We start from the raw sequence: 23,251 nt of genomic DNA on the forward strand, positions 1-23,251 counted from the left end.
ATGTTGTCGTACCAGCAGACAAAGCCCAAAACAACATTGTTTTTGTCTGCAAAACCTTTTACATCCAATGTTTATTTTCAGAGGTAGACGTAGAAAATAATAGCAGTGATAAGACCTATACTGCTACCACACTCTCCAAAGAAGAGATTGTGGAAAACCATAAATCTGTGGTATCCTCTTTTGGTCTCTCTACCAAGGACGATGATTGTGATTTACCGTCTATGTACTGGATTCCTAAACTTCACAAGAATCCATACAAACAACGTTTCATAGCTGGATCTGCAAAATGTACCACCATACCTCTTTCAAAACTTTTAACTTTTGACTTCTATACTCACAACTGTTAAAGAGGGTCTGCAGTCTTACCACATCACTTGTTACTCCCGTAGTGGTTTTAATTCAATGTGGATCCTGAAAAATTCGAAAGGTCTTTTGGAGACAATCAGTTCAAGACTATTATCTGAATATAATAGCATTAAAACCTATGATTTTTCAACACTGTATACTTCTATTCCCCATACTCAGTTAAAATCTCGACTTAAAAACATTATACATCGTTTTTTCCCAAAAAATATGGTACACCTAGACACAAATATATAGTTCTTGGTAGAGATTCCTCATACTTTGTGAGAAATAATTCCAAATCATCTTCCAAATATACAGAGGAAGATGTTTACAAAATGCTGGAATTTTTAATCGACAACATATTTGTCCAGTGTGGTGGACGTGTTTTTCAACTAACGGTCGGCATTCCAATGGAAACAAATTGTGCTCCTTTACTTGCTGACCTTTTCCTTCACTCTTATGAGGCTGACTATACAGCTGATCTGATCCGAAAGAAAGAATATCGTTAGCTAGATCCTAGAGTGCTCTGCCCACAGAGCAACTGGGATTTGTGCCCCAGGTGGTGGAATGAGGTACCCCTGGCGTGTTACAGGCTGGGGTTGTCAGGCTATAATACGGAAAACCTGACCGCAAACCATAGTGGTGCACCGTGTTGGGAAACGATGCCACGACCCTCGCACGTTAAAGAACCCTACTGTGGTATTCTTCCGGAGTAGGAACCATATGGCTCCGCCATAGGAGGCTAAATTGCCCGACCCTACCCACCTCTCCCTATTTCCAGTGACAATCAAAATTTGTCGACCCCATTGTCCTTATGTCCCATCCCTTTTTCATCTCATCATCATTTCATGTTCATTTTATCATCGATTTCATGTTCATCGTCTGAATATAGCTGAAATATAGCTTGGTTCCCTTGATTACTCTTTCGAACTCAAGTTTGAGGTTACTTAAGGTCTTGTTTTTGTAGCTCTGAATAGGTGTCTTCAGAAAATGACAAGAAATAAATTCCTGTACGTTATTCCAACATAATAAGAAAATATGCTAAAATTGATTAAATTTCAAACTTTTTGAGATTTTTTCAAGGAAAAAAAATGGAGTAAAAACTATTTTATGAACATTAAAGTGTAAAACATTTATATGATATTACATGAAAAATATATTAGTTGTTATTGTCATTCAGATAACGACAATGTAATTTATTATAAAATGAGGAATTGGGAAAAATCAAACGTTTATTATCTTTAATGAAATTAAAGTTTATGTGAAAATTGTCACTTTCAATTAGTTTTAATGATTCTTTGTGATAATCACACATGACAAATCTAAGATTTCGTTACATTTCCTCTTATTATTGCATTAAGCCATCCAAGCATCCAGCCAATATTTTCATGTGCTTAAAGTGTCATTCTATGAAACAGTGTTCAAGAAGCACGTACCTAATCTTTCAATTCAATTTTGGTTTATATAGGCCCTCAGTCAAAAAGTCAAAAATTTCAGCAGTCAAAATGGCAAACGCACAAGTCACAACCTAGCAGTTGCTGGCTACAGTACATGGTAGAGACAAGAAAACAGGGACGAGACGCTGAACTCATCTACTGAAATGTACCGAAAAAGACTGTCCAGGCACTGTCAACACCAAAGAAAACTTACATCCCGCTATATAGATAAAGTATTATCTTCAAACAATCATAATTTTGGGGATTTGATGCATCGAATCTACCCCAAAGAACTTGAGATAAAGACACTAGACACTGTGAGGTCAGTCTCATATCTTGACCTACACTTAGAAATCGATGGTTAAGGAAAACTATTGACCAAACTTTACGACAAACGTGATGACTTTTCATTCAGAATTGTCAACTTTCCTTTCATCTGTGGCAACATATCTTCGGCTCCTGCGTATGGAGTGTTCATAAAGCAACTCATACGTTATGCCAGGGCTTGCGGAAACTACGCAGACTTTTCGTATCGCGCTAGAATTTAACAAATAGGCTTATGGAGCAGGGTTATGTTGCTACAAGATTGAAATCATCACTACAGAAGTTTTATGGTCGTCATCATAAACTCGTGGATCGTTACAATGTAGCCAAGGACATCTTAAAGTTGCATACCATTGCAGAGATTGGAAAATAAGGCTTTCAAAATCATTATGCCAATGGTACGATGATTACAGAAATTCTTCACAAAATTAACTTGAATAAATAATACTGAAAATCCACATTTTTACCTTTTCTGCTAACTGACAGGATAGAGGCAAATTACTCACACATGTAATCAATATTCATACATTTTTGTAGTGAATTACATATGTGATTTTAAAGTACACATTGTCAGATTTATTTTGACTGCTTTTAATCAGCATACACACAAATAATGCACATACAATGCATATATTTAGGTCAAGTGTGTTTTTGGTACTGCATTACTGCATGGGGTGGGGGTGGCCATTTGACTTGGGAGTGTTTAGTGAGATCTTAAAAACATTTTATAATTTTTCTCTGTTTTTCTTTTTTTACATTTTATGAAAGCTTGTGGTATTGCAAGTCTAATAAGACCAACTCTATCAAATCAGACATGGACTATAAAGAAATGGCCATTTTTATATCATGCCCCTCAGAGATATTTTTCCTAAACTACTTAAAATGACAATTTTAGGCTTGTCATACCATTTTGATATCTATAATAATTCAAGAAGTTGTAGTAGTAAATATCTTTGATCATTATGAAAAAGGGAGAGAAAACAACAATTAATATCATGCCTATTTCATCACTGTGTTATTCTTAGTCTGTGCTGTATGACAATTTGAGGACTTTGAATATCCAAAGCAGTGCCGTAAGGTATTTCAGGGATGACGTCAAGTTATGAGTCAGTTTTACTGATAAAAATTTTGTTGCTTTGTTGTTTTTTTTTAAATAACTTATACAATGGACCTCTTAAGATATAACCAGATTACCAATAGCACTACACTGATTTTACGAAAAAATGGAAATAATGACCAGAAAGGCAACTTTCCTCCAATTCTGAATTTCTCTGGAATATGCCATAATTTAGCTTATGGTCTCACTAACCACTTCAAACGTTTCCACTACTTTACATGTTAAAAAGTTAATTTTCAAAGCTTCACTGTGAATTCCCAGGACAAATGACATCTTAAAGTTGCATACCATTGCGATGCTGGGAATAATTGATTGATTGATTGATTGTTGGGGTCCGTGCAGCAATATTTCAGCTATATCCCGACGATGAATATGAATTTGATGATAAAATAAATATGAAATGATGATGAAATGACAAAGAAATGGGACATAAGGATAATAGGGTCGACAAACTTTTGATTGCCTCTAGAAAAAGGGAGGGATGGGTAAGGTCGGGCAATTAAGCCTCCTGAAGTGGAGCGCAAAGGTTTCTACTCCTATCGAATACCAAGCAGGATTCCTTAACGTGCGAGGAACATGACATCTTTCCCAACACGGCGCGCCACTATGGTTTGCGGTCAGGTTTTCTGTATTATAGCCTGACAACCCCAGCATGTAACACGCCAGGTATACTCCATTCCACCACCAGGTGCACACATTCCTGTTGCTCTGTTGGCAGAGCGCCTAGCCCCCGGCTAGAATTCTGAGCACTATTTAGTTGCTTTTTATAACCGCGACAGCGAAGCTGGGAAAATAAGGCTTTCAAAAGCATTATGCTAATGGTACGATGATTGTAGAAATTCTTCATAAATTTAATTAAAAATCTAATACTGAAAATCCACATTGTTATCTTTTCTCCTAACTGACAGCATGGAGGCAAATTACTCATACATATAAACAATATTCATACACTTTTGTTGTTAATTACATATATGGTGTTAAAATACACATTCTCAGCTTTATTTTGACTACAGAAAATGCAGAGATGTGAACAAAGTGAATGATTTTACGCAACGTTATCCGGATGTCAAACAACGTATGATTTGAGTAATTTTCGAGAATTCCGAAATGCCTATCTGCCACGGTTAGTAGGAGAAGAAAGGGACGACTGCCGTTGTAGGTAGGCCTGTATACAATTGACTCCTGTCATGGGAAATATAATTTACCTGATTATAAAAGAAAATGGTATGGGAACATTTTCCCATCAAAAGTGCCCTGTATAGTGAACGATTTGTTTTAAGACCAAATTCATCAGATTGTGAAAATAAAACACATGTAGCTGGACCTCGTACTTATTTTCTTTATTTGTCTGCATGTGACAAAAAAAAAGCAAAAAAAACAAACAAACAAACAAAAACAAAAAGCAAAAAAAAAAAAAAAAAAAAAAAAAAAATAGCATACTGATGGAAAATGTTAAACATCGACCTAGCATTGTTGCATAATTTTAATCATGTCTGTCGCATTTCACTCAGCCTTTCAACAATATGTGAAACGTACATATAAAGTAATCACATATTGTTAAACAATTAAAAAATCTGAAATTTTGCCATTATCGCCCTTTTTAGACGGGCACCCGCCATACGTGCCATTAAAGCACCAACAATTGGAAAAAAAGATATATGGGTTTACTTTTTTCCAAATCATACGAAGTTGAATCTTTTGAGGTTAGTACTTTACTATAGCTCATACTGGGTGACCTTATTTATTTTATTTCTATACAATACCCGTTGCTGGTATGGATAATACCGCTAGGTACACTGTGGATTAAAATCTGTACAGCTGCTAATTTAAACCGCCACCACATCATTGTGTTTATAGTTATAATATTAATTTAAGTTGTCAACAACTGAATAATTTCAAGAATACATCAAGCTCTAATAGAAATGAGATAAATAAAAAGCGATATATAACAAAAAGTATTATTTAAATGTGCATTTTCGACCCAAAATACTTTTACTTTATATTTTACTGATATGCTTAGCTTATACATCATTAAATAAATAAGACAAAACATGCACTCATTTAATCAAGAACAGTAACACTGGTAGCTGTTTGCAAGCACATACGAGAACGTATTGAAAAGTAATCCAACCTATTGATAATGCGACAAAATTCTGCATATGTGAGAGAAGGTCTATAGTGTTAGTAAAGTCAAATAAATGATGTAACTGCATAAGTCATGTAATTCAATTTGCCAAAGACCTGTATTGTCATGATATTATTATTGAATAAGAACCGGTCCCCTTATGTCTACGTCTCGATACGTCGCGAAATGTCGAAATGCAGTTGTTCTATAAAAAGCGGCTAAAGTATAAAATTGGGTAGTACAAATAGTTGTAAATTACTTATGATGTAATTTTTAGTATTATTGACATGTATATCCTCCTCGTTTTATTAAATAAATTTCATTGGACTTCAACATCTTCATACTTGTATGTATTTACCAGGAAGACTTTTCTTCTATTTAAGTACCCATTAAGATTCATTGGTCAAATAGCAGTTCTTAAGTAGATTTATATTCGTATTACAAAATATGTTTGTATGTCGCTCAAGTAAAAATATTGAATGTTAAAAAGCCTTTTTCTCATCAAAACTTCCTGTTTTACCTAAAGCACTATTTTATAGATGCTCTTTGGAATCAGTATGTATAAATGTTTTCAAACGCATTTCATTCTGATAGTCAGCACATACTTTTTTTAAATTTCAACAAGATTGTTGACATTTCCTTTCATTTCCAGTTTGCATTGTTCATTTAAACACTAAGTTATATTTTGCTTTTTTAGTACCACTGTTCTATTTAATCAATATGTAATGCAATGACCGCCTATGTTTTGAACTGATTGTGTATCATTGTTTTTGTCTTGAATATCACCTAATTAAGTATCAGACTCTCTATGCGAAATGATATCAGTTTTTTTCTTTCTTGTTTTACTATGATTTTATTGAAGTATTTCCAAGGTATGTCGGTCAAGAAAGTATTTGTTAAAATATCAAATGACCTCGTTACCCAAATAATTCTTTTCATTGTAAGCGTCTATTCTAAAGGACTGGTCTTGTCTTTAAATGACCAAAGTGTTTGCTTTTTTCACAGCTTGAATGGCCCTTTTTAAAGTTATCATATAGTATTTATATCAATATAAAATTGAAAACCATTTTAAAACTAAATGAGGTCCTTGTTTAGTTTTAATTTCATGTTCTATTCGTCATTAGCAAAAATTACAAGGGCACCACGTTGATTATTCTGGACAATAAAAAATGATGCTCGTAATATCACACTTTAATCATGTGCTCTTGTTAAGAGAACAACAATTTCATATACAGCTATTGTCAGACATACACGAAAGAAAAATAGAATGAAGGGTAAAACAAATACTATAGCGTACAACCTATATGTTAAACATGATTTAAAAGACTACTGAACGGTCTTCAACAAGTGTAAACATCGCGTTAAGTAAGGTTTGAAAGGTTCCAATTACAGAAGTAATAAAATCCAGGGTAACAAAACTATGACACTTAATATAAAAATAAAGACACAAAGGCATAAACAATAATGTTTTTAGTATATGAAAACATAATAAAAAAGCCTAAATGTTATAACTTGACTTTTGTGTTTTTGTTGCGCCGCTATTTAAATGTACCGTGATAACTGGTTGAAAAAGAACATTTCACTCAATTGATCTGAGTAATTACCGTGTTTGTCTAGTCATGTTTTATGCAGCACCATCTTCGGGATTTCTCATAATATGGTAAAAATAGTCTTTAATTTGTGTCAGCTTATTTATCATATGGCATATTAAAAGATGAATACCACTTCCAGTACAGATATATACATCACTTCAGTGATAACTGGTTGAAAAGAACATTTTACTGAATTGATTGGAGTAATTACCACGTTTGGTTATTATGGAAGTCAGAAATAATGAAGTATGTGAAGAAATAACACTTTTTGTCTGTATACAATTTTGTTATTCAATATCAGCAGTTTTTTTTATGTGTAACCTTTTTATTCGGTTCTCTACATTGTGTGTATAGATCGTCTTGGTTGCATGTCTTCACGTTCAGGCAATATTTTCTGGACGTATTTGAATCATCCCACTGCTGACGCTTCGGTATCTGTATGCCAATATTAAGTTTATTTTACCTTTTTAAGTCTTCTAATCTATAACTTATAATCAATAATAAGTGGATAGATTTAAAAAAAATGAAGTTTTTTATTGTGTGAACCGTTTCATTATTGTATGCACATATGTTAATATAATTTTAGGTACTCGAGCAGTTATGTTTGATGCCTTTTTACATTTTGTTTGGATAATTTGGTATAATTTTCAGTAGATTTAATATTATTTGCATGAACTGAAGTTCAGGCGAACTTTAATCGCTCGAATTTGGATGGCTCGAAAACCCGGATTTCTAGAACACAATTCAATGTACCAAACTTTTCTCCCATTTAATCAATTTAAATAACCATTTGATTGTTCGAACTGACTAGTCGGTATGTTCGGTAATAAATCTTAGAGAATAACCCTTACTAACTACTCGAACTCGTTAGCCATTTTGTCGGCTTGGGTAATAAATGGTGTGAAAATCTCGAACCCTATTTTAGTTAATTCCAGTACAATGTTTTAAGTCATCACTAATTAGGTAGTTCTAATCTAAAATAGCACTGATACAAGTTCAAAAATATTCGGGAGTCGGCATAATGAAAGAATCGAAGAAAATTAGATGTAAACAACTTATTGACCAAGGGACTCGAACACTGGATTTTTGTTTTACACGAAAACAAATTATTTTTAATGTCAATTAATTAACCTTTCGAAAGCGAATTGGAAATATCCAAGAATCATAAAAACTTCGTAGGTAGTTAACTATTACTAAAAATAAAGTCGACTCGGACTGGCGACAAAAAAATCCGGAAATCTATGAACTTCATCTTGAACTCCCGATCACTCGAACACAGTTCAATGCTTCCTTGGAGTTCGAAGTACTGAGATTTGAATGTAGTATTTCATGAGTCCATGTTAACTTTGTATTCTGTTGGTGACAGTTAAACTACAACGTCGGTATGTATGTCGGTACAATAAACTTTACAGATTCTGGTTGTTCCATTGTTTGTTATGATGGTGTAGTACGGTATGGAAAAAACAATAACGGAAATGGTCGGAAATAAACTTTAATGATCATAGATATTTTGACAGTTGTTTTCTTTCTTAATACGGAAAATGTCAAGCAAGGTCTTTTGTATTCTTTTTTTAGAATCGCTATGTGGGTACCGTATACCAAACTAATTTTCCAAAAGAAAACATTGACGTTGAATAGCCTACCGATAGGAACTCCAACATGGAATCAATTGATGCTCAACTACGCTTAAAGGAAACATACTACAAGTGCATTTCTGAAATACGTATATTGTGGTACAATGTAACAGGCACTGTGAGGAATAAACAAAACAAACCAAGTACAAAATAAAACAAAACAAAACAAAAAAACCAAACAAAAAACAAAAAACACAAAAAAAAACCAAAACAAAAAACAAAAATACAAAACAAAACAAACATAAAACAAAACAAACACAAAACAAAACAACCCACAACAGCAACAACAAAAAATGCGAAATGTGTACCACGCATCCTTCTGATTAAAATCTTCATAATTATAATGACGGTTTTGATATATGTCTCAGCTGTTTATCAATGAATGAGGTTTAAGTTAGGGTTATATTCTTTCCGGACTGTGTTACTATGCTCTATAAATGTACTCGTTATAATTTTATATATAAACCATGTTACAAACAATATCTATAAATGATTATGTTCAATTAGTCATACATTTAAACAAACTAGGGACCATTTAGTGAACACTCAATAAAAGTAAGTTTATCGGTGCAGTTATTGACAAGATAAAACAATATGCGTGAATGATTATATATATGTAAATTTTAGTGCTACATAAATGCTAAGAAAAATTCACACACCAACATGTAATAAACAACTAAAACAGACTTAGCTTAGACGTCTGTGAGAATCAATTGGTTTTAGGTTTGTTATGTATAATCAGTCAACAAGTTCATATCATGCAACTTAAGTATAAGTTTGTGTAGTATATATTGTCGGGAGTTACCATCATGAATGTAATATATAAGATAACTGACATGCACACCACTGTTTTATCAAATATAAAACGATGGACTTTATTATGCATAAACTTGTATACATCTACAAGGAAGTCTGGTTTTCTGTTCAAGTACCCATTAGGATTCACTAGTGTAAGAGCAGTTTCTAAGTAGACATCTATTAATATTACAAAGTATGTTTGTATGTAGCTCAAGTACAAATATTAAATGTCAGTATGCCTCTTCTCGCAAACACATCCGGTTTAGCATTAAACAATATTTTTTAGATGCACATTGAATATATATGTACAACTGTAAGGTTGCAATGTTGTGATGTGTGATAATTAAAGTTAAATATAATTGGGTTTTTGTCAATAGAAATGTTCCCATCCTTCGCATACAATTTGTGATCTCTTTATTTTCACACTGCAGTTTAGTCAGCTATATTGAAATCAAGGGCAGATAATTACAGATCAATTATAGTTATTCTTCTTGGAACCACACATTGTTAAAAAATCACATTTACATGAATTCTACTTTCTGTATTTTTTTTGTTCTTGAATTGTAAAACAAAAGAAAAGAAAAATGTAAAACAAACAATAAAAAATAAAAACTTAAATTAAACAAACCAAATTACACAATTTCATAATACAAATTCATTCATTATGTGTCCAATCTGCAAACCATTTAACATATCATAACCACTAGCTCCAGTTTTGGTAAACCAGTTTGACAATTAGATTGTTCACTAACACCACAGTTTTTTTTCTTCTCACAATTAAACTATGATTACAGCTACATCTATACAAAAGACTAATCAAAGCGGAAATCAAAAGAATGTAATCCAGAGACAAAGACCAGACATGGAAAACAGACATACACAACAAAGAACATAAAGTAACTAAAATCATACATACAAAGTAACAAAAGTAAATGAGCAACTCGGAATCCACTAAAAACTGCGAGCATGGACCAGGTGAACCGGTAGGGTAAGCGTCCTCTGCTTTTCTAGGAACACCTGCCGAGTTGCTCATAAAAAGTCAAGTCCGGTGTAGACAAACGAGGAAAGGAGAAGTATGACCCGTTGAATAAATCAGTTTTCATGGTGCTGATGGATACATAATAACGATCCACGAGTTCATTATTACTACCATAAAACTTCTGTAGTGATGACTTCAATCTTGTAGCAACATAACCCTGTTCCAGAAGCCTATTTGTTAGAGTTCTAGCGCGATACAAAAAGTCTGCGTAGTTTCGACAAGCTCTGGCATAACGTATGAGTTGTGATATGAACACTCCATACGCAGGAGCCGAAGGTATGTTGCCACAGATGAAAGAAAAGTTGACAATTCTGAATGAAAAGTCATCACGTTTGTTGTAAAGTTTGGTCAATAGTTTTCCTTTACCATCGGTTTCTAAGTGTAGGTCAAGACATGAGGCTGACTTCACAGTGTTTTTTTGTCATCCACTTACCTTGATCAATACACTCCATTACACTGTTATTGTCTACAAATACATATATTGCAATTGTTCTTTTTGTAAATACAAGAATTTCTCTAACTTATACCTGAAGTTATGGCTTGTTTCCATTACTTCTTGTCAGCTTAGAGCCTCAGCGCCAAAGTTGATCTGAGCACTCTTTTCCTTTTCCTTGAATGCCTTCAAAATGGACAACACTTTCCTGGACTACACTTAATCCATTACATAGCTCCTTGTGTACTGCCTGTTCCATCATTTTTTTCAAGAGAGGCATGTGTAAAGGTGACTTCTTTAGAATGTTTTAATTAAGTGTTGGGAATCTTACAATGCTAATTAGATATCTAAGTCTATTGATTGTTTTCATGGTCTTATTTGCGTCATCAACAGTTGTTTTATTCAATTTGGGGCTAAACTCAATTAGACCAAAAACAAGATAGAGACCCAAGTCAGCTGAACTGCAATTTGTAAAAATATGTTTGTTCGTCTAATTAAAGGTGAGTTTTTATTTCAGGCTATTTGTTTTATTCAGTTCAAAATTTCAAAGCTTTTTTCATTTAATTAAAACGGTCCAGTATGATTCTATTTTCATCTTGCTTAATTTCGAATCCAACATAACTGAAATTTCCCTGAGCAACCTAGCCATCAAAAATCATTCTCTATAAAGGTTCATTTTCTTATCAAAATTGTCATCTCCAGCATGGAATAAATGACACACCACTTGAAACAAATGATTTCCGTCAGGTCTCCTTCTCTATGCAACTGATATAAAGCTGGCTCTATGCTTCACATAAAATGCCCTTTTTAAAAGAATTATAGACGTTTTCATGGATTGTTTTATCATAATGTATTAACATATGAGCTGTTAGGGTAGGACTAGTAGGTTAACTCTACGTAAATATATATATAAAAAAAGCATGGTTGCAGAAGCCTCCATCATACTATACCATGATCATGAAGTATTTATTATGATCAAACAAAGATCTCACTATTTTATTGGTCACAGCATGGTCGTAGTAAAGGATAAATGAATTTCTATGCTATTACCATAATGTCACGTTGCTGTTGTGCTATCACCAGAATTCTGCTTCTAGTAGACTTCGTGGTTGCTACTCTTTTACCATGACTTTACTACATTTCTACCAGGAAAGTGTTATATCAAGAAAATAGTATCGCACAGCCCGAGTAAGTTTAACCGTTATATTAACAATAAAAATACATAAAAATCGTAATCAAATTTAGGAAAAAGTTACATATAACTTTTCAAAGAGCAATCAATGGAACCAAGGTTATAGCGGTAATCAAAAGACAAAGACCATACATGGAAAACAAACATACATAACAAAGAACATAAAGTAACTAAAATCATACATACAAAGTAACAAGAGCATGGAACAGATGCACCGGTAAGGTAAGCGTTCTCTGCTTTCTAGAAACACCCGCCGACCAAAATCTATCTCAAAAAGAAATTTCAGTTTAACAAATTATCAAAAACAAAAGAAAATCTATTTAATGTAGGAGACGTTGTAAATCATTAGTATGTAATCAAGGGATCAAAGATTCGAGAGAAAATACAAAAACAATATAATCATAGGATAATACTAGACACGGAAACCAGAAACATACAACCTTTTATAAATTCTAGTACACATATAATTTGGACTAAAACATTAATGTAAAGCGGTTTCTACCTGAACAGCTGTGCATATATAAGCATCTACAATGTACAAAAGTAGAGGATTCTTACCCTACCGGAGCACATGTTCCATGCTATCAAATTTAAAGAAGTTAAGTCCAAGTTGTTCATTGTTGATTGTTTACTTGTACTTGTCAATTTTGTTGTTTTAAGTTTTTTGCTAATTGTGCATTGTTTACCTTGTCTTTGTTCTACAATTTTGTTCTGTTTGATGAAGGTTAGAACAAACTGAATAAAACCTGCTATAACGAAGAGATGTGTACAAGGTTAAGAGTTGTTAAGATACAATGGCAACGCTGCAAGAAGAAAGACGCCATTCTTTCGAGAATGGACTCATACGTAAGGTAGTGTATCATTTTACCAAATTAGAGAACCACGGAGCCTCAGTTGGAAACATAAGTTCAAAACCGTGATAGAGGCTGTTTCAGATTATACAAGATCATGAACCAGAAGCAATTTCTGGTCAGCTTGTATATGTACAATCCGAACGTTTTTACGGAATCGATTTGAGAATCTCAAGAATTGTGTCAATAAACCCAAGTCCTTATTCAACGATCATGAGGCACTTGAATGCCTTTTTTCACTGCGTGACATATATGTAATTGTCCCAGCGGGTAAAGCTTCAAACTATGTTTTTGTTTGCTAAGCCCATTATCTCAATGGCCTTATCAAGGATTCGGGCATTTATAAAAAAAGGCAATGCCACCTACAAATGAAAAAGATGAAATCATGTAAAACCATAAGTCCTTCATGTCTTCTCTCAATATCGAAATAAATGTGAGGACTTATTTGTATTGGATTCCCAAACGTCATACCAATCCATACAAACAAGGGTGTATAGCTGGATTTTCATCTTGCATGAAAGATGCCAGTTCACATTTCAAGTTATCGTCAGCAGTCAGCAAGATTTGCTTGAAATTAAAAAACAAAATCCGCATTTTTTGACGTCTCAATTGTTTACATCAGGTTGCCACATGATAGATTGAAATCTCGTTTAAAAGGACCTATACTATTCGGTAATAGTTTACTGATTCGAGAAATTATGTTCTTCTAAGTTACTAATTCACATGTATTGTTTCTAGTACATCTCAAAAGGGTAAAAGTGTGCTACACAGAAAAGCGGGTTTGCAGCATGCTTGATTTTCTCGTCGAAAACATATTTGTCAGATTTAGAGGAGCTATTTTTGCAGAAACAATTTGGCATTCCAATGGCCACTAATTGGTCTCCTCTCCTAGCAGACTTGTTTCTGTATTTATGCAAAACTGAATTCTTCAGAATCTATAAAAGAATGAAACTATATAAGATGCTTAATCCTTTGATTTCATATACAGATATATTAATGATGTATTTTCCATTAACAAACCTTCTTTTGGTAAATGGTCCCTTTCAATATACCCTCCAGAGCTCGAGATAAATGAAACCTACATCTCGTATTCGGCAGCAGTGGTCATTTCAATACTAAGATTTATGACAGAAGTTACGACTTTAGTTTTAAAATGATAATTTGTTCATACCTGTGTAGCAATTTGTTCATACCTGTGTAGCAATTTGTTCATACCTGTGCAGCAATTTATTCTTCCTCTCATGTATATAGGAGTGTTTATATCATGTGTTTATATTTCACGAGTGATTCGCTAAACTAGACATGCTAGAGCAAATACTACCAACTCTGATTTTCTTGAAAGCAATAAATATCTACGTAACAAACTCCTAAAGCAGGGGTAAGAGAAAATGCATCTCAAAAGGTCTCTTACCGAATTCTTTTTAAGTTTTCAGCCCTTAATTGAAAACTACTGTTTTTTTCCAAAAATGAGTGATAATTGCTGTTTGTAAATAACTCTATAAACAGATACGACCACTAATTTACCGATTATGACACTATAACATGCAAATGCTTATCACCACCGGTATATTCACGAAAGGAGCGCTCAAATTTAAAAGGCAAGTAAATAGTGGGGCACAATTAGTTCCCATTTGAATATCTACCGTTTTCTGAAAAAGAAAATCTGTCCACCAAGCAAGACCGTGTTGTCTATAAAAATAATTTCAAGTATTTTGATAAAATTTTCGTCCTTGTCTTAAGAAGACTTAGAACTGTGATTTTTACAATTTTTACAAAGAAATCTGCACGTAGAACTATGCATTTGTATTTAAAAAAGAACAACAACGAGGTATGATGCTTTTGAGTCGAGATTTCAACAAAGCACGAGTAACAGAACAGTACTAGTAGATAAACTTCCAAATATCTGGCTACCGGAGGTGTGGATTGGGGTTAGGAATAGGGAGATGAAAACAGAGAATAAGTATGATGTATAATGGAAGGGAATTTTAACTGGGGGTACTAAGGACAATAACTTTCAAAGTATTAATTTACACGAAACGTTAAAATATAACAGATCAATACATTTGAATGTTGTAGAATTTATAAAAATAAAAATTAATTTCATAATGTTAATATTTGATTTTGAATCATTTAATGCTAAATTCTAATATCTAATGACAAAACAGGCATTTGTAAATTGAATATTAACTTGTTTTTCATTTATTTAACTTTACTTAACTACACTATTAACCTTTTCTCACAAAACGGGTTTAATGTACAGAATTTGGTCGCTTTGTCAATAGGTTTGAATCAAGTACTATGTTATGCGCTTTGACATAATTATTTTGTTATATTTTTACCAAACCATCCTATTGTAAACTCTGCCATATTACCTTTTCAATCTTTTATCAAATATATATATATATATATATATATATATATATATATATATATATCTATATATATATATATATATATATATATATATATATATATATATACTTTTCAATATTTTTTTAAATATATCAAGTACAACTCGAACGATATTTATTAAGTATTGTGTTACCCGTACCAACTTTTTCTCGATAACCAAATCATATTAGCCATAATATTCATTTTACAGAACATAAATATATTAGAAGTGATTAAGATATGTAGTAATCAAGATCTGGTTATTCCACATAATGAAAGTGTATTAATATTCAATTTTTTAAATCTCATTTCCACTTGAACTTAAGTTTAGATTATAAAATGCAAGGATATGATTTCGCAGTGTACGCAGAGGGATTATCTGTACCAGAAACGGATAAAAATAAGATTTAAAAAAAGTCATCCTTCATGAGCTACAGTAAAGAACTAAACTCAAACTTTGTATGGTTTGAAAAAAGAGTCAACCCATATATTTATTTTCATTTTTGTTTTAATTGTTGGTGTGTTAATTGCACTTGTGGTGGATGCCCTGCTTAAAATGGCGACATTTAAAAAATGGAAGTGATAACTTTTTATTCAAGTTTTACATACTGTTCAAAAGGTTGAGTTAAATGCGACAGACATATTTATAACTATCCATTATGCTAGGTCGATGTTTTTAATTTTTTCAGTTTGCATGCTTTTTTAATAATATTTTGCCAAAGAAAAACATCATTAAAAAAACGGAAAATCAATAACGGAAAACAACATTAACTTCAATACTAACTGTTTCTTATAGACATTTAAAAAATAAGTAGCAATCTAGATGAGAAATGTGCAAAAGCTACGTGGGTTTTATTTTTGAAATCTGTTCAATTTGGTCTAAAAACAAATTATTCATTATATAGGGACACTTTTGGCGGAAAAATGTTTCCATACTTTTTTCCTTCATGACTAAGTTAAATTATATTTCTCATGAGCGACAGTCGTTCGATTCTTCCCTGCAGATGGGCCTTTCGGAATGCTCAAAAATTATTCAAATCATACGTCGTTTGATCATCGGATAAAATTTACGTTAAATCATTCACATTTTCCCAACTTGGCATTTTCTGAGATGTCTGACAGTAGCATCTAGAGCTAGAGTGAGTTACGAACGTCAGACCTGCTTCCGAGCTTGGGTCAATTAAAGCTTTGATCACTGTAGGATATGATTAAGGACCACAATAAACAATTTAAGAAGAATAATACCATTATACCTTTTCTATGCATGTATCAATTTTCCCTGCATGATGCTAACATGAACTGCGAGCTCACTAAATCAATAAAGAAACCTCTATTAAAAAGATTCACATAAGGGGATGTTCCTATGAGTCTGATTCTTTACAAAATATGTATACTACTATTATTCTATTGTACCAATGAGTTACAATAGTATGATATGAAGTCACTACCTTCGAAGGAAAGTTTAGTGAATCACGATCACTCCCTTATTTTCTCGAAGTTCCGTTTGAACGATGTGTATTTATTTAGTAAACGCACTATTTGCAAAAGGGGATTTCCCGATTTCGATGAAATTAATACACGAGTCATTGGTTTAGGTTAGATAACCTTTGTAATGCAATGTCCACAATCTGAGGAAGAAAAACAAGTATAATAACATCCACAGCCAAAAAAAAAAGGGAAACAAAAGCATTAAGTTTCTTTAGAGTAATCAAGGGAACAAAGGTTATAGCGGTAATCAAAAGAATGTAATCCAGGGACAAAGACCAGACATGGAAAACAGACATACACAACAAAGAACATAAAATAACTAAAATCGTACATACAAAGTAACAAAAGTAAATGAGGAACTCGGACTCCACTAAAACTGGGAGCATGGACCAGGTGCATCGGTAGGGTAAGCGTCCTCTGCTTTTCGAGAAACACTCGCAGAGTTGCTCATAAAAGGAAAACTATGACCCGTTGAATAAATCAGTTTTCATGGTGCTGATGGATACACCATAACGATCCACGAGTTCATGATGACGACCATAAAACTTCTGTAGTGATGACTTCAATCTTGTAGCAACATAACCCTGTTCCAGAAGCCTATTTGTTAGAGTTCTAGCGCGATACAAAAAGTCTGCGTAGTTTCGGCAAGGTCTGGCATAACTTATGAGTTGTGATATGAACACTCCATACGCAGGAGCCGAAGGTATGTTTCCACAGATGAAAGGAAAGTTGACAATTCTGAATGAAAAGTCATCACGTTTGTCGTAAAGTTTGGTCAATAGTTTTCCTTTATCATAGAGGTCATTTGTTTTAACAACCGAAAAATCAGCTGTCTTTAATAACCGAAGATCGGTCTAGCTTTGGACTATTAGAAACTATTGGCACAATTTGTAAGGTCATTAAGGTATTGAATATTCGAATGCCTCGTGTGGATTGAATTCCTTCTAGAATGGGTACACATTCCTGAAAATCATAAATTAGCAAATGTGTATTTTAAATTCATATTTGTTATCAGCGCGAGATTTTGATATCATCCCGATGGTTTCGGAGGACGATTTCGAAGGACTACTGAATGATAATGAAAAAACTGTATTTAAAGCTAGTATTTCAATTGTTTGTTAAATAATTGAAAGGTTTTTCCCTTGAAAACTTTCTCTTTGGAGTATACACATTTAATCACCTACACCAGTTTGACTTTTTGCACTGGTGACCTTGTCAAATGCAATTGTGGATGTTCCCATAATGACTTTTGTAATGTCAACTCGAAGACCTTTCGTAAATATACAACAACCCTACTTTCTATGAACTTTAGAATTGTGCACTTATTAACCTTAACTGGTTTTATTTCTATATTAATAAATTGAAATTTGAGATGTACACAGTTCTTTTGAATCTTTAGCCAATTCATTAGAAAGCAGCTTTTCCGCTTAGTAATGCTCATTGCTTAATGTGTAAAAGGACAACTCACAAAAAAGAAAACATTACACAAACTGCTTTCTGATGAAATAATGAATGGTTGAGGAGGCTGCTTTAAGGTTCATTGATAAGTGTTGTTCAGGATTTCCAATAAACCCTTACTTGGTAATACTGTTTATCATCTGCTTTTTATGACTACTTATTTGACGGTAAAGGCTTAAGCAGAACCTTCGGTACACGACTTTGCATTTAAACCTCACCAACACTTTAGACCATGATTTAATCGGAGAGAAAAAGACTTTTCATATGGCTATAATCATGAAGATTTCTCAATCTTACCTACTAGACGGTCGTAAGTTCGTATGCCTGTACTTTTTGAAGGTTAGATGGCTTCTGACTTTCTCTGATTTGTTAATGCAAGGGCAAAAAGGCATGTTTACGCACATGTGTCAGCAAAGAGCAAGAGATGAATTGTTCTGTCTTACATTCATATCAAAATAATAACCTCTGTCACAATATCAATACTCTTGAAAAAGATATCACTGAACCTGAAGACGGTGATGTTGCTGAGTAATCATCGCAAAATACTTCATAAAAAACTACATTTAATTTAACTAGCACTGGATGTGTTTGACGAATACGTTCCTAGAAAATTCTCATTTGTCTCAGGAGCTTCCAAAATTAGTCAATACAACTCCCTTTTTCGATTTTTAAAAAATTTCTAGAATTTTCGACCGGCGGCCATTTTTAAAATTTCCATATTGCCTACCAAAATCTCTTGAGGTGACCTAATTTCTTAACCCAAAATCAAGTCTGTATGATCCCCCCCTTTTATTATAATTTTGTTTTTCATCCTTAAGCGGTGGTCATTTTTAAATGCTGGCTATGTTGGATTGCACAATTTCAAATAGTAGTCGATTTGTGTCAGTGTGTGCTAAATTTGGTTTCATTCTGTATACCCACTTTTGAGAACACTCTCGAACAAAAGTTTTGGAGAAAAAAGAAAAAAAGTAAAAGAAAAGAAAGGAACAAAAACAATATAGTCCTTCACTTCGTTTGGAAAACATAATAACAAGTATTTTTGATGTACATGTAAGTGATACCAGCTTACTCGAGAAAACTACTACAAACCCTCTTTTTAAGCGTGAAAACTTGGAAATTTACAAAAATGAGATGGTTTCAGTCTGCAGTGAATAGTATGCTAGAGTCAATATTTCAGCTTTTAACACAATTTATTTGAAAAAAAATGTTTGATTATTTCGTAAATAACTACAGATCTAATGGGTGTTTTAAAATATAATGTAAAAGTACAACTTTAAAGAATTAAGTGCAATATTGAAAAATGCACTTGATCTGTCTTAGGCGGTTTAAGGCAATTTTTCTTCCACAAAAGCGTTAAGCATAAATCTCAAAATTTAGGATAAATCTTACCTGAATATATATGCCCTGAATGCGGTAAAAAATAAAAGAAATGTCTAGGCCATTTAAAGAAGACAAACTTTAATGTACAAAATCAGCCTTTTGTAAGGGGATTAAAGTTAGACATAAATATGCGTCACTACCAGTTAATAATTGTTGATTTCGTCCATGCATAGATCGATAGTTATTTCATAAGAACAGATTTGTTTTTATTCTTTTAAAATTATGTAAAATTTTAAATTTACATGACCTTTGACCTGAGTTTTCGGTGTGAAGTGACCACACTAAAAATTTTACGACATGATTTCCGAAACAATCAGACTGACTTTGCTCTTTCAAATGAGCTATTAAGTAGCTGTCTTTGTAAGAATCATGCAAAACCTGAAAAATGTGATACACCATAAGAAAGGCTACATATTTTTATTTTTGTAATTAAGTTGTTTTGTGGGTCTATATTATGAAATGTGTAATTATTCATTCAAATCTGCCTGCTCTTAGGAGATAATCGATATTGAAAATACAGTAGATTCTATTGTCTTTAAGCACTATTTACAGAGTTATCTCTCTTCATTTTGAAATTTACAGTGCATTCTATATAATTTTTATCTCCTAAGAGCACGGGTTATATGAAAAACCACATGTTTATTTATGTTTACTATGACATTTCAAACAAAATATAAAAAAATAAAAATATGTAGGCCCTATTCATGAATCACATTTGATCCTTATTTGGAGTGCTACTTAAAATTTCATTTTTTGGTTTTCACTTTTCCGCCTTTACATATTATTGATGTCGCAGACAAAGAATCTTATTTCAGACACCTTAAATAAAAAGACAAACGCCTCTAACAAGTTTTAAAAGCTACTTCATCTATATACACCGCGACAACTGCATTAACTGATTAGAATGTTCACAGGTAAGACTTGTGACGCTCTTCAGTCCTCCGGAACAAGTAATGTTGGCCGATATTCCAGATTTGACAGATCCTTCAGAGTTATTGTGTGATAGACTTGTGATTTGTTCGATTGGGAAATTGTTCCAGCTTGAAAAGCTGACGTTGCAAACCACGTCCAGTAAAGGCTATACCTCTAAGGGCTCAAATGAATCATATGCCAAACTTGTATAACTACTAAAATATAAATTTTAATTTCAACACTAACATTCAAAAGTAGGCTGATCCTTTAAAACCAAAAGAAAATCCAGAATGTTATACTTTTGTTTTGTATCGGCTGAATTTCGTTTGTTTGTTTATAACAAAGCGCTCGCGTGTTTTCCTTTGAACTCGAAAACCTGCATTATCCTTCTGACGCAAGCTGCGAATAATTTCATTTAAAGAAATTAACAAAGGAGATTAAATCTAATGTAATTTTTGAAATTTCGCCAAAAGAAGATCCGCATTCAGACATCAAACATTTCTATTTTTTTGCATATTATCGTGAAAAAAAAGATAACTACAACGCAATTAGATTTTACTATTCACGTTACGTCCGTCCGTCCAGTCAGTTATTCGATAGTCTCTAAAATACTATTTTGTTGTCGTCAGTATCTCGGGTCGAAATTCCCAGTAGTTTTTTTTCATTCTAATTTGTGATTCTGCAGATTAACCAGTCAGACGGCAAAAAGCTCTAACAATAAACTTTGAGGATTTTTACACATGGGTTTTAACCTGTTTAAAACACATATTTCCTGGAGAAGTGAGTGATACGTCAAAGTAACACACGAGGTAGACGTATCATCATAGACGCAGTCGAGACTAATGTGCTTTCTAAGTGTCTTACATAATGAATTACACTCTACTACATACATTATATTTTATACTGAATAACCGTCAATACGTCACATTTTTACCTTTAAATAACATATGTGGAATAAAAGTCTGAAGTTTTTAGAAGTTTTACTGCCGGAGCTTGAAAGAAATGTATCAATATATCGTATATCACTTATCCCCAAAATGCAATTTTGTATTATACATTACATGTTTTGGAATTCTTGATTTCATTTTTATAGTGACTGTATCTACCTATTATTCAATATGATCGTTTGCTTAGCAGTTTTGTTGTTCGATGTTTAAATTTAAAAAAAAGTACACTACAAACAAACAAATACCACAAATCGTGGTTTTCTACAAAAAGTAATAAAGTATTTTTTAGACATTATTTTCATTTTTTTATTTGAACGGATATTCGTTGAAAAGATACGAGTATACAACATTGTGCTCAAGTTAAACAAATTTTGCAAAGTATATTGGGATATGCTAAAAAGCAAAGATGGTGAAAGCACACAATAATTTACACTTTTATCCTATAAAGAAGATTTATAATAAGTCTAAAATATGTCTTTTATTCATCCAGAAAGTAAAAAATAAAGTAATACTTTAAATAGAACCGATGTAAGATATGAAACATAAGCACGGTAAACATGTTTAAAGAATTTATGACGAAAAAGTTCTATACATATATAGAAGAGGATGACAAGATACTTTATTTGTTTATTGGTCATTTGTTTCATGTAATTATATTTGATTTATTTATGTTTTATTTCTTTTAAATATTACTGGTGCAAACAAATACAAATCTTAATCAATGGGACATGGGGAAATGTGGCGAGTTGAAGGTTTATCACATAAATGGTCTGTAACAGTCAATAACTTTTTATCAAAAGAAAACAGACAAGTGAAATGTAAATGAACTTTCCATTTAGAAAGGTTGCCACATATTGTAGTTAATCAATTTTGATATGCGTTTATAAAGTTAGACATGTAATAGACGTATGTCAGTGGAAAACTTTGTAAGACATATGGTTTTGTAAGCATATTACGTATTAACGCATGCACACATACACAATTTACCATGTAATAACTACAAGGCATAGTGTACCATCAATTGCAGTTTTGAATGTCGATTCAAGACTCATGAAAACACGCTAGAATTATGAGTTATATTTTGCAGATAAGCATCCCCAAAGACAATAGTTTATTTACATATAATATGCCAAACTGAGATGCTCACACCCTATATGAGACGTTACATAAATGAACACACATGATTATATAGAATTAACAATGTGTTCCGATACCCTTTGGTTATATTAAAAATACTATATTGACAACGAATATTGGCCAAATTTACTTGGATTTGATGATTAAGAAACTTTTTACTCACAGTATGGCTTTATGACAATTCAGGAAGTAAAAAAAATATAATAACACTTTAAATGGAATCAATATTAGGTGTTTACGGTACCTGAACATGGTATAAGATCAGTCTGTATAAAGGACAAGTGACGAATCAAATTTAAGTCTTGTCCCAGACAAAACGCGTGATAAACATGAATTTTGTTTGTTCCTGTCTGAGAGTTAAACATATTGTAGGTTGTGTTCATCCCTTTGTGCTTGTCCCTAAGAAGATATATGAGTAAAGTCCATTTACACTGGAATAAAATGTTATTGCTGTAGAATTGTAATACACCTACGTTATAGGGACAACATACTAAACCTCCGAACTATGCTTTGTTTTAATATCCCCAAATAACTTTTTGGGTGACAAGAAAAGAGGATCAATGAGTAGTTTGTCTACCAAAAGGTGATAGATATAGCCAAGAAATTAATCTATTACAATAAGATCAATTTGATGGGTTCTGAGCGGCTCCTC

General features: G+C 32.8%; 1 long non-coding RNA gene across 1 annotated transcript; it reads right to left on the reverse strand.

Moving 5' to 3' along the window:
• Window positions 1-12,032: 12,032 nt before the first annotated feature.
• LOC148598478 (uncharacterized) lies at window positions 12,033-22,819 on the reverse strand. The gene is made up of 2 exons (XR_015918620.1): window positions 22,763-22,819; window positions 12,033-13,821 (listed from the first exon to the last, which is right to left on the reverse strand). It is a non-coding gene; the product is annotated as an uncharacterized LOC148598478 (long non-coding RNA).
• Window positions 22,820-23,251: the final 432 nt, after the last annotated feature.

The sequence above is a fragment of the Perna viridis genome, chromosome 14, assembly GCF_037379345.1.
Source record: "Perna viridis isolate PV_CMFRI_1.1 ecotype Kerala chromosome 14, ASM3737934v1, whole genome shotgun sequence".
Taxonomy (NCBI): Eukaryota; Metazoa; Mollusca; class Bivalvia; order Mytilida; family Mytilidae; genus Perna; species Perna viridis.